The sequence below is a fragment of the Pseudochaenichthys georgianus genome, chromosome 13 (assembly GCF_902827115.2).
Source record: "Pseudochaenichthys georgianus chromosome 13, fPseGeo1.2, whole genome shotgun sequence".
NCBI classification, from domain to species: domain Eukaryota; kingdom Metazoa; phylum Chordata; class Actinopteri; order Perciformes; family Channichthyidae; genus Pseudochaenichthys; species Pseudochaenichthys georgianus.
The window spans coordinates 11,672,403-11,685,980 of NC_047515.1; positions in this window are offsets into that span (position 1 = coordinate 11,672,403).

The window sequence follows — 13,578 nt, forward strand, 5'->3', positions numbered from 1 at the left end:
CCTCCGCTGACTGCAGTACAGACGTATGAGTGTAGACGTGTAGAGCTCATCACTGCTGTCACTTCAGCCTTACATACTTTTACTTATAATTAAAAAATGACATCTGTGTGCCATATAGTACTTGTCATTTTGCATATACTGTATATACTTATTACATTGCATTGTCTTTATTTGAAATACTGTCTACACTTAATCTACAACTTCTCTCATATTATTGAATCTACATTGTGGTTGTTATATATTTATCTGTTATCTTGCACTTCTTTGCGTCTTAGGTTTACATTTTAATTATTGCTGTGACGGACTGCGGAGCTGAGCAAAACACACACTAACAGTTAGACCAAACACACTTAGCTATTCCATCTACCTCTGGAACTCGCTAAACTAGATATAAATATGTTTATTCTTCACTGTCGGCATATCGCTACCTGGTTGATGCAGGAAAAATGGTACCAACACAACTGGCGCACATGCCTAAGATTTCCTGGTCAGAACAAAGGAACGCAAAGTCAGGTAAACAATTTAGAGGGATGAAAAACGGCTCATTCCGGAGGACTGGGGGGGGGGGACCAGCAACCCTCCCCGACAGGCGCACGGACGCGAGGGCCCGCTCATCACTGCGCGCACAAGTGCGACCGCAGTTTTAATTCTTATTAGGGCCCGAGCACGAGAGTGCTAGGACCCAACGACGTCCTAGCACGAAGTGCAAGGATACCTATTGTTATTCGTGGTATTATTATTATTATATAATTACGGAATCCTTGTTTTCAGGCCTTTAGGATGCTGAAAAAGTTGTATAATTTTGCACGGATGCCATAACTGGTGAAAAATACCTTATTCTGGAGTCAATTGTACAACTTGCTCGCTAGCGCCACCTATACAAATCCCAATTCGGAATACATTTACAAAGTCGCACCGTAACTCCAAATGACCTGAAATTTTGCACACATATCCGGGTGGACCTGCTCTACATATAATCTCCTTGAACTCCTAAGCTCCGCCTACTTTATTTTTTTTTAAATTAGCATAATTTACAAAACAGTTAAATATTCACATACATTTCAAATTTTTGTTTTACAACACCAAACTCAGTATACCTTATCGCTGGAGGGTCAGACACATTATCGTAGGGAATGAGCATGTTCAGTCGATAAATGTGGCCGTCATTACTCTAAACGTGTTCGCAAAAAGGCGGGGCTTAGATAGAAATGCTCATAATTCATCAACAATGTACCAAAAAAACACACATTTTGGTGGTAAGGTTCAGTCTGTATTGGGGAATAAGCACAAAAAGTAATATCCATTTTGGACTATAGGGGGCGCCAAAAACATGACAAATGTATAACTCATGAAATGATGGACGAAATCTTTTTTTTTTTTTTTAGACATACTCTGGGGATGAGTATGGACTTATATTGAAAGTGTCACAACGAATGATAATTGTGGGCGTGGCCTGTACTTTTTTTTTTATGACGATGTGCTTAAATGTGTTTCGGTATGCAAAACTTGGGACACGCATCACAGCCCACGACCTTTTCAAGAATGTATAAAAAAAAAGGAATTTTTCAAAAATACTGCTCACTAGCGCCCCCTATTGTGTGGTAGTCACATATAAGTCTCAGAACTTCACAAATTTTGGCACAGACATTCCTCATGGAATTGCGGACATATTTGTACATACATTCCATTAGCCCCGCCCCCCAGAAAGTTGCCCATTTTGAAAAATGTGCGTTTTTCAGCCATTTTACGCACGTTCTTGCGAACTCCTCCTAGGGGAATGATCGGAAAAATTCCAATGCAGGACAGGTTCAGCCCCTATCCCATATGATACTTAATTGAGGAGCACATTTTTGAAAAAGTACTCGTGGAGGTCGTAAGCTAACAGCGAATACACCATTTGTGACGATTTACATGTCTCAATTTACTCTAAACTACTCGGATATAGTTATTCCGATATTCACGAAACGCTGTATACATATTGCTATTATGATTGCACCCATATTTCAAATTGCCTTCCATTAGCCCCGCCCCCCAGAAAGTCGGCCATTTTGCAAAATGTGCGTTTTTCAGCCATTTTACGCACGTTCTTGCGAACTCCTCCTAGGGGAATGATCAGAAAAATTCCAATGCAGGACAGGTTTAGCCCCTATCCAATATGATACTTAATTGAGGAGCACATTTTTGAAAAATTACTCGTGGAGGTCGTAAGCTAACAGCGAATACACCATTTTTGACGATTTACATGTCGCAAATTACTCCAAACTACTCGGATATAGTTATTCCGATATTCATGAAACGCTGTACACATATTGCTATTATGATTTCACACATTTCAAATTGCCTTCCATTAGCCCCGCCCCCCAGAAAGTTGGCCATTTTGAAAAATGTGCGTTTTTCAGCCATTTTACGCACGTTCTTGCAAACTTGTGATGGCCACAGCCACACAGGGTAAACCAACTACACTGCATCCTCATCTTCAGTAGTTTTGCTTTAGTGCAGCTACAATAAAACATGCCAATTAACACCACACATTTGCTCTAGATGGTAAACTCTTTATTTGATTGTAATCTGACATTACTTCAAACATTTTAGCACAGCTAATACACAAGTATTTGTTTGTATTAATTACATTCTTTGTCTCTTGAGTTACCATGTCCATTGGGGGAGGTTACTTCCTGGTTCAGCAAAGGGCGTGGCCGAGCGCTGAGGGCTCATAAATACTGCAAGGAGCCAATTGGGACAGATTGGGACAAACCACCTGCTTCCATGTCAAAAGGGGGATTTGGGTTTTGTCAGTGTCCTTTGTGTATGATGTGACTATTAATTATCCCTCGGGTTCAACTTGGTTTGGCCAAGCCACTATATAGGTTCCTTGGTTTTTCATTGTAGGAGGTCCGTTTGTTGAGTTAACACCTGTTATTGAGGTATTTTCTGTTGACCTCTTTTATAGGCCTTGCTATTATATGATGTTTTGTGGATTTTTGGGTCAATAAAAACCCTAGTTTATTTAAACCATCCTGTGTCCTGTTGTCTTACTGCTTGGTCCCTGACAATTGGTGGCAGTGGTGGGATCATTCAGTGGAGGACACGGGTGTTTTTTTCCACCTTATTTTCTTTTTTTAAAAAAAGAAAAGATGCAGCGTCCGGGACGTGGAGGGATAATTACAAGGACACCGGGAGGACCGACAAGCCTTTAAAATGTCCAGGAGAAGCAAGCCAGTAGTGAAGAGGAGGACAATGGGGCCTCTGGAGTGGTATAAAGCACTGAGGGTGAAGGTAAGGAGCCATCCATGTCGGACCTGGTGGCCCTGCTTCAGGCTCATATGGGGCAGACGGAGGCTCAAGCGGCAAAGCAGAGCGAGATAACTACAAGACAGGAACAGCGGTTTGAAACAATGCGACAGCAGTTTCAGCTTTTGCAGTTAGAAGTTCAGGCCAGAACATCTCTAGTACCAGATTCTCTGTCCGCAGACCCGGATCCATCAGAGGTGGAAGTCTTACCATCCACCAGCAACCATCCTCAGGTGCAAGCGGAGTTTTTTACCATGGCTGCCCATCCAAACCTTGCAGGTCAGTCTCGCACACACCATGAGCCCAGAATGGAAAGATTAACGGACAATGATGACATTGAACACTTTCTGATTACATTTGAACGGATTGCTATAGCATGCCGGTGGCAGAAAGCAGATTGGGTTTTTCACTTGTTACAATTGCTTACTGGCAAAGCTAGAGGTGCTTATGTGCATATGGACATTGATGATTCCCTTGACTATGACCAAGTAAAATCTGCTATTCTTTCTAAGTATGACATCAACCCTTAGACCTACAGGCAAAGATTTCGTTCCTTGGAGTTTAACCCAGACGAGAGCCCCAAGGAGTTGTATGTAAGACTCAAGGAACTTTATGGGAAATGGATCCAACCAAAAGGTAAATCCATACATGAAATTGGTGAAATAATCATACTAGAGCAATATTTGAGAATATTGTCCCCTGAGCTTTAAGTCTGGATCCGAGAGCGTGACCCAGGATCGGCGATGGAGGCTGCTGGACTGGCTGACGTCTTTGTTGCTGCCCGTAATAAAGGACAGCAATGGATAACTCATGGAGTTCAAAGGATCGACACAAACCAGCTCGACAGTACGATCAGGAGGCACCCTCCGGTGTGGGTAAGCCTCCCATGTGGGAAAAGCAGTCAGCTAGCAGCCCATTTAAACCTCTTGGTAAAAAGCCAATTTGTTATCTCTGTGGAATAGAAGGCCATATAAAACCTATGTGCCCACAAAATGCAGCCAAAATGACACAAATGTGCTTTGTGCCTCGCCCTCATATTGAGCATGTGCGTAAGGATGACCAGTCTATTAAGATGACACTCATAGAAGTTAATGGACAGATTATCAAGGCCTTGCTGGATTCTGGGAGTAGTCAGACTCTTGTACACCGGAAGTTTGTACCACCCAACATTATTAGCACAAGAGACACGATCCCAATCTGTTGTGTGCATGGAGATGAGAAATGCTATTCGACAGCTGACATGTACATAAAAGTAGAGGGTCAAACTTACCTCTTGAACATTGGGGTTGTTGATAACTTGCCTTATCCAGCAGTGCTGGGGCGAGATCTTCCAGTGCTGTTTGATTTGTTGGAGGGGAAGCAAAGCCAAAAATGTAATGTTGTAGTTACTAGAGCACAGGCAAAATCACCAAATGAGCACTCTGAGACTCTTAGTGCTTTACCTTTTTTCAATCAGGAGCTTGACACAACATCTGGTAGACCTCGGAAAACTCGCAGACAGAGGAGGCAGAAAAAGTTCCAACACACAGTTGTGAACCCACCATCCAGCACTGAGCCAGATGTAACCTTACAGTTTCAAATGCCAGCCAATATCATGGAAATGCAGAAAGCTGATCTATCCCTAGTTTCTCTTTTTCAGACGGCGAAGGAAAAAGAGCCAGAGGCTGAGCTGGAATTCAACGAAGACGAGTATGTTCTGCAAAATGGCATTCTCTACCGTCAGCAGGGGTCAGTGTTGCAGCTAGTGGTTCCCCAAGCAGTTAGAGACAACATTCTCTCTTTGGGGCACTCTATCCCCTGGGCTGGCCACCTGGGTAAGCATAAAACCATAGCTCGCATCCAACACTATTTTCACTGGCCTGGCCTGCGAGGAGAGGTCACAATTCAATTCTGCAGAAGTTGTCCTCAGTGCCAAATAACATCTGCTAGAACCCCCTCCAGAGCTCCCCTCCAGCCTTTACCCATCATTGGCACCCCATTTGAACGCCTTGGGATGGACATTGTTGGTCCTGTTGAGAGGAGCAAGGGGGGAAACCGGTACATGCTGGTCATAACAGATTACGCCACAAAGTACCCAGAAGTTTTTCCATTAAAATCCATAAAAGCAAAATCAGTTGCTTTCTGTTTGGTTCAGTTCTTTTCAAGAGTAGGTTTCCCTCATGAAATATTAACTGATCAGGGAACTAACTTCATGTCCACTCTGCTGAAACAGGTGCATCACTTGCTGGGTATTCGGAGCCTGAGGACCACACCATATCACCCCCAAACTGATGGATTGACGGAGCGTTTCAACCAAACCCTGAAGCAGATGCTACGGAAGTTTGTCAACAACAGTGGCACAGACTGGGACCAGTGGCTGCCATACCTCCTCTTTGCTTATAGGGAAGTACCCCAAGCCTCCACTGGTTTCTCTCCATTTGAACTTTTGTATGGACATGAAGTACGAGGACCTCTCTCACTGTTGAGGGAGATTTGGGAAACAAGGCGAGGGAGGGTTCTGTTAACATTGTATCCCATGTTGTTCAGATGAGAGATCGATTGGAGAAAATGAGTCAGCTTGCCCAATCTCACATGGCAGTGGCCCAGCAACAGCAGAAGTCCTGGTATGATCGGTCAGCTCGGCAAAGATCCTTCAACCCAGGACAAAAGGTACTAGTTCTCCTCCCAAGTGATAACAGCAAGCTGTTGGCAAAGTGGCAGGGACCATTTGAGATCAAGAAGCAACTCGGGCCCACAACATATGAGGTATCGACCCCTGGGAAGCCACGCTCCAGTAGAGTACTACATATAAATCTCTTGAAAGAGTGGGTGCCGCGACCTGAACAAGAAGCAAGAGTGATGCTCATCAGGGATGTGCAAGAGGAAGAGGAAGTGGAGGAGCAATACCTATCTCCAGGGGGGGCTACGGTGAGCCATGACCTCAGCCACCTCTCAGAAGACAAACAGCTTCAGGTGAGAACAATCTGTAGGTCAGAATTATTTCAGGAGAATCCTGGGAGAACAGATATTGTTGAGCATGACATTGTGGTTAGAGAAGGTGCTTCTGTGAGACGGCTGAGTTACAGGATTCCGGAACGCCTGCTGGCGTCACCAGGGGCGTCGCCTGGGGTAGTCATCCGGGGCTTTAGCCCCGGACAAATTCTCCCTCACTAATATAATACATTAACCTACTTTACCTATAGGACGGACGGCAGAATTGTAAATTCCCATGTTCAGTGAATGCAACACAGAGGCAAGACGACGCCACCAGACCAATCAGAGAGTTGCATGGAAATAAACGTGTTTTATTGGCTGACAGGTACGTACCTCTCCTCTGTGACAATGTTTAAACTTTAAACTGTCAGCCCCGGACGCGGAGATTCTGAAGATGGACATTAGACATTTCTTTAATAAAAAAGACGGCAATTCTCAAGTGGTGGCTCACACAACAACCCCAGAGCCACCACCTGAGCCAGGTGAACAAGGTATGTACCTGTCAGTAAACTTACAAGTTATGTCAACATGTAAGCAAAGCATAAATTATAGCTACGTTGACGTTACTTTGAATCGCGGGGGTAAGCTAAACCGTTAGCAAGTAGCTATAGCTAGCCAGATATATTAAATAAACACTTTGTCATACAATCTAAATGTTGTGTTTTTTAGCGTTACTTGGTGATTTCAAAGAAAGCTCTCTGGGAAATGTTGACTTACTGTCTGTGTTCGACATGAAGCTAGAAGCTACCTTACAGTAGTAGTTGATCCTGAGTCCTGCCAGTTAAAGTGGTTCATAGTTAGCTTAGCTAAGCATCAACCTAGCACTGAAATATATGGATGTTATGTGACGGTATTTCTGAGAAAAAGTCAGCTGAAATGGTGGCATAGTTGCCACTGCTTTACGTGTCGACAGCATGTTTGAACGTATTTGCAGCAGTAAATGTGGCTGTCTGGCCACTGACGTTGCCATAACAACACCTGCATTTAAATGTGCAACCTCTTTTTGTGACAGATTTTGCATGAAAATATAATTCTTCTGATTGATATTTCCTATTGACAGCTAGTTTCTATGTGAACATTATGAGATGGACAGCAAGCTAACAAGCTTTCAGATCAAAGCCAATCCAGTGGGGCTCCTGAAAGGGGGAAGGGACACTATGCTCCCACATATTAAGCCTTGACCCCCATCTTAGAATTGATATGATCAAAAAATGATCTGCATTGTCGGAGGCCTTTTTTCCTCATGTCAAATTGTACAGCTTTCCTTAGTGTTGAATGCAGAAAGATGACTATATTAGAGTATTAAGTGAAAATTACTATATTAAAGTTTTAAGTGAATATATTAAGTGAATTACTCAAACTGCATTTGTATAGAAATGATTCTGTCCTATTGGCAGATAACTACTCTTAATAGTGATATCTACAAGAGGTTTCCAATGTACATGTAACTATTTTCAATTGGTTAGTATTACATTTTGTGACAGTGTGGTGACACTCATTTTAATGAAGACAAATGTGTGTATCTTGAAATTCATTTATTTGACAGAGCTGGAAACTGATTGACTTACATACTTGTTTGTGTTTACCTACACAGTCATCACAGATGAGCCAAACAGAGTAGAGGATGAAGAAAGGAGAAAAGGAGAAAGGGACACACAAGAAGGAGATACAACAGACAAGAACGACAATGGAGACAACAATGAACAGGAACACCAGAACAGACACGAGTCAATGGGTAACATGACTGATTTAGGGACTGCAGATACAGGGCCAAGGCAAGTGAGACATCACTGCTTTCCATCCAGCATGTTTGGCCAGCAAAAGAGATCATTTCAACCGCAAACAGCAAGAGATGAGGGATTATTATTTCCTCCTTCCATCCCTTTTTTCTGTTTAATCTGATTACTAACAACTTCTAATAATTTGACATAGTTTATGATTTAATTGGAAAATGAAGTGTTTTTAAATAATAAACCCGATTCTGATTCTTTGATTTCTTTTTGACATCTGGGTGTTGAGAGATGTATCCATATCTCTTGATGTTGCTCTCAAAGTGCACAAGATTGATGCTTTTAACTTCAACATTTAAAAAAAATCTTCCTGGGGGACCCCAGAGGAGGTGAGTTCCCCCCAAAATAGCACTTTATCCCTGCTTATGTAACTCCGGTGTAGTGTCCCCTCGGCAACAGATCACTCAGACCTGGTGATTACTTTCCTGCATTTCAATGGACAGATTATAAAAAGGACACGTGAGCTGCATTGCTTAAGAGATCCTCTCATGCTATCTCTTTTACAAAATAAGTGTCCAGTCAACAACAAAACATCAGTGATCGTATAGTGGTAGTATATTTTTCACAAGCAATGTGAAACATTAAACTTATACAAACTGGTGTACAAAACTCACATACCTGCGTTGATCTCCTGGAGTGTCTCTACTCTTTCTTCTCCACATCTCTTGTCCACCATCAGAGATTGCAAACATTTCAGAAACAGCTAGAGGTAGGGGACAAACAACTTGTTCGCTGGGCATGTCAAAGACCTCCCTGCTTTGATCAAGACTTTAGGGAGCCTTTCAGCCCCTCTAGCAAAGGGACTGGAAAGCAAGCTTTGAAAATGCAGTACCATCTACATGCTGTCATGTTCCAGACACTGCTCTCAACCACTCAGGGCTTCCAGACACTGCTCTCAACCACTCAGGGCCTGCACAAATACCTGCAGAAAGAAACACTTGACTTGGTGCAGGCAGTAGATTACAAAACAGCAGATGAGAACACACTGAAAAATTACCAAAGTAACGAGAAAGTACATGAGGTCTATGACAAGACCAAGGCCCTGTGCAATGATCTTGATATTCCCGAAACTGTGACGCAGAGGAAGAAGCGTAGACACATCATCTTTGTAGTCAAGGCATCATGTGGAGCAATGTGAAACATTACACATACATAAACTGGTGTACAAAACTCACATACCTGCATTTCAATGGACAGCATAAAAGGACACGTGAGCTGGGTTCTGGTGCTCAGATTAGCTATTGATGATCACGTTGATAAATCATATAAAACAAATAGCCAATCACACAAAAAACATGTTGCTGTGACTGTGAGCATTAAACAATTAACATTAAACTAAACAAACACAACAGTACGTTATTGTCCTTATAAAATAAAAACATACATTTTGTCCACCGAGATAATACAGGCACCTTACCCTCAAGAGATCCTCACGTGCTTTGAGAATCTCCCACAATCCATTGCCGTAACAAAGCTAATGCAGGCACACGTTTGTGACACCAGATGGCGCAATTGTGTATGTGCGTATGGAGAGTCTTGCAGTAGAACATTTGACTGTAGTGCCGCCACTGTGGGCTAAGCCCCGAATATTTCCAGGTCCAGGCGACGCCCCTGGGCGTCACTAAAAAAGGAGGTTGATCTGATGCTGTCCCTGGGGATCATTGAGATTTCGAAAAGCGAGTGGTGCAACCCAGTGGTCCTTGTGCCAAAGAAGGATGGCAGTCTTAGGTTTTGTATTGATTTTAGGTACCTGAACTCAATTTCTTTGTTTGATTCTTATCCAACACCAAGAATCGATGAACTGCTTGAACGGCTTGGAAAAGCCAAATACTTAACCACATTAGATCTTTCCAAGGGTTATTGGCAGGTTCCACTGACTGAGCGGTCTAGGGAGCTGACAGCCTTTAGGACACCATTGGGTCTTTTCCAGTTCACGGTCATGCCATTTGGGCTGCATGGTGCTCCAGCGACCTTCCAGAGGCTTATGGATCAGGTACTTTGTGATTTATCTGGTTTTGCTGCAGCATATCTGGATGACATTGTCATTTACAGCTCCACCTGGGAGGAGCACATGGAACATCTGCACACTGTCTTGAATCGCCTCTACTCTGCGGGGCTGACTATCAATCAAATCAAAGTGCGTCTTTGCCGCTGCAGAGACGGAGTACCTGGGCCACATCATTGGAAGCGGGGTGATACAGCCACAGGTCAGCAAGATGTCGGGACGGGTGGCGCAGTGGTCTGTGCGTTTGATCATCAGATCAAGGGGGCGTTGGGGAACTCCAGTTCGAAACCCGCTCCCGCCCCACTGCGTCAGGCCGTTGTGTCCTTGGGCAAGACACTTCACCCGAATTTGCTCCTGTGGGTATTGTCCACAGTAGATGACCATTACATGTATGATCTGTATGTGTAATGTGTACTTGTAAAGCGCTTTGAGAGTCTTTGATAAAGCGCTATAATAAATATAAGGATTATTATTATTATTATTATTATTATTCAGGCCATCGAGTCATGTCCTGTGCCACAAACAAGGAAGCAGCTCCGATCTTTTCTGGGCATGGCAGGCTTCTACCACCGCTTTGTACCACAATTCTCTGCCAGGGCAGCTCTACTCACAGACCAGACTGGATCCCGGTCTTCAAATCAGATACAGTGGACAGAGGAGTCCATGGCAGCTTTTCACGACATCCAGGGATCATTGAGTAAGAAACCTGTTCTTTACAGTCGAAACTTTGATGAACATTTTATCTTGCAAACGGATGCTTCTGATAGGGGTCTGGGCGCTGTGCTTCTCCAGGGGTCATCAGACAACCGCCATCCAGTGGCCTACATCAGCCGGAAACTGTTCCCCAGGGAGGTCAGGTATTCAACCGTGGAAAAGGAGGCACTGGCTATCAAATGGGCCCTCGACTCTCTCCGGTATTACCTCCTGGGTAGAGAATTCACCCTGGAGACTGATCATAAAGCGCTTCAGTGGATGGGAAGGATGAAGGATACCAATGGAAGGATTACCCGGTGGTACCTGGCACTGCAACCATTCCGCTTTAACATTCAGCACATCCCAGGCAAGGACAATGTCACAGCCGACTACCTCTCTCGCTGTTTCAGCGAGAGTCTTGAAGGGGGGGGGAGTGTGTGATGGCCACAGCCACACAGGGTAAACCAACTACACTGCATCCTCATCTTCAGTAGTTTTGCTTTAGTGCAGCTACAATAAAACATGCCAATTAACACCACACATTTGCTCTAGATGGTAAACTCTTTATTTGATTGTAATCTGACATTACTTCAAACATTTTAGCACAGCTAATACACAAGTATTTGTTTGTATTAATTACATTCTTTGTCTCTTGAGTTACCATGTCCATTGGGGGAGGTTACTTCCTGGTTCAGCAAAGGGCGTGGCCGAGCGCTGAGGGCTCATAAATACTGCAAGGAGCCAATTGGGACAGATTGGGACAAACCACCTGCTTCCATGTCAAAAGGGGGATTTGGGTTTTGTCAGTGTCCTTTGTGTATGATGTGACTATTAATTATCCCTTGGGTTCAACTTGGTTTGGCCAAGCCACTATATAGGTTCCTTGGTTTTTCATTGTAGGAGGTCCGTTTGTTGAGTTAACACCTGTTATGTTTCTTTGAGGTAGTTTCTGTTGACCTCTTTTATAGGCCTTGCTATTATATGATGTTTTGTGGATTTTTGGGTAAATAAAAACCCTAGTTTATTTAAACCATCCTGTGTCCTGTTGTCTTACTGCTTGGTCCCTGACAAAACTCCTCCTAGGAGAATGATCAGAACAATTCCAATGCAGGACAGGTTTAGCCCCTATCCAATATGATACTTAATTGAGGAGCACATTTTTGAAAAATTACTCGTGGAGGTTGTAAGCTAACAGCGAATACACCATTTTTGACGATTTACATGTCGCAAATTACTCCAAACTACTCGGATATAGTTATTCCGATATTCATGAAACGCTGTATACACATTACTATAATTATTGCACACATATTTCAAATTGCCTTCCATTAGCCCCGCCCCCCAGGAAGTCGGCCATTTTGGAAAATGTGCGTTTTTCATGCATTTTAAGCACATTCTTGCAAACTTCTCCTAGGGGAATGATCGGAATGATCGGAGCTCGTAGGCTAAAGGAGATTGTACCATTTTTGACCAATTATATGTCACAAATTACTCCAAATGGCTCCAAACTACTCGCGACCGGCTGCCCTCCCCGACAGGCGCACGGACGCGAGGGCCCGCTCATCACTGCGCGCACAAGTGCGACCGCAGTTTTAATTATTTATATTATTTATATTACTGTACTTAATACATGTTAATAAAATATAAAGTTAACTATCAAAGAAATCACATAAACTCAAGTATAAAGAAGAGACCATGAACTACAATTGTATTGATCATGAAAATAATAAAAGAAAATTATCGAAAAAGAATCGGAATCGCGATTCTTGACTTGGTATCGGTATCGAAACCAAAATGTTGGTATCGTGACAACACTAATCCAAGCATACATACTATAGGTCTGTTGACTCTACACACAAACAACGGGCCTACACAAAGTGTTTGGGATGCAGAGTCCGGGAGGTGATGTTTCCCGCTCTTATGTGCCCATCCCCCTACCAGGGTTTCCGTTAGCCGGTAATTACCGGTTTTTAGCTGGTAAAATGTATGAAAAACCGGTAAATTCAAAACCTGACGGTCAAAATGTCTGGTAATAATTAGGGAGGCTCCGATCGATCGGCCGCCGGTCATTATCGGCCGATATTCACTCTTAATAGTTTGATCGGTGCTCTCTATAAAGGCCGATCAGGAGAGCTGGATCTGATCGATATGGACATAAACGCGAGTGAAGTGTAACCGGACGCGAGAGAGATCAGATCAGCTGCTGAGTCTGACCGAGACACGCAGCTCTGCAGGATCACCTGAAGCTCCGCCCTCTGTTTAGCGAGCTGCATGAGAAACTGACGGGCTGTCAGGAGAGAGAGAGGGAAAAGAGAGGCTCCGTTTCTCCCGTGATATTATTCAAAGTTGATGTAAACTTTTGAATAATGTACGTTATCTACTACAAGTAGTTTGTTTGAATGTAAAAATTATGTTGTTTGTTGTTTGTGGAATCATTTATTGAAAAATGAATCTGAATTTTTCGATCTGTTACAATTATAAACTGAAGCAATATAAAAATGAGCCCGTGAACTGAGTTTTAAACTGAAGCATACTGTATCTGCTCATAGTCCGATAATTACATGCTAACGGAAGCTACACAACTCTTAAATCTCTAAAAGTACAATGGGAGCCAGAGCCTTTTCTTATCAAGCTCCACATTTGTGGAATCAGCTTCCAGTTTGTGTTCGGGCGGCAGACACCCTATCCGTTTTTAAGAGTGCGCTTAAGACCTTCCTTTTTGATAAAGCTTATAGTTAGGGCTGATTAGATTCAGCCCCTAGTTTTGCTGATATAGGCTTAGTTTGTCGGGGGTCATCTTACTTCTTCCTTCTCTCTGTCTATACC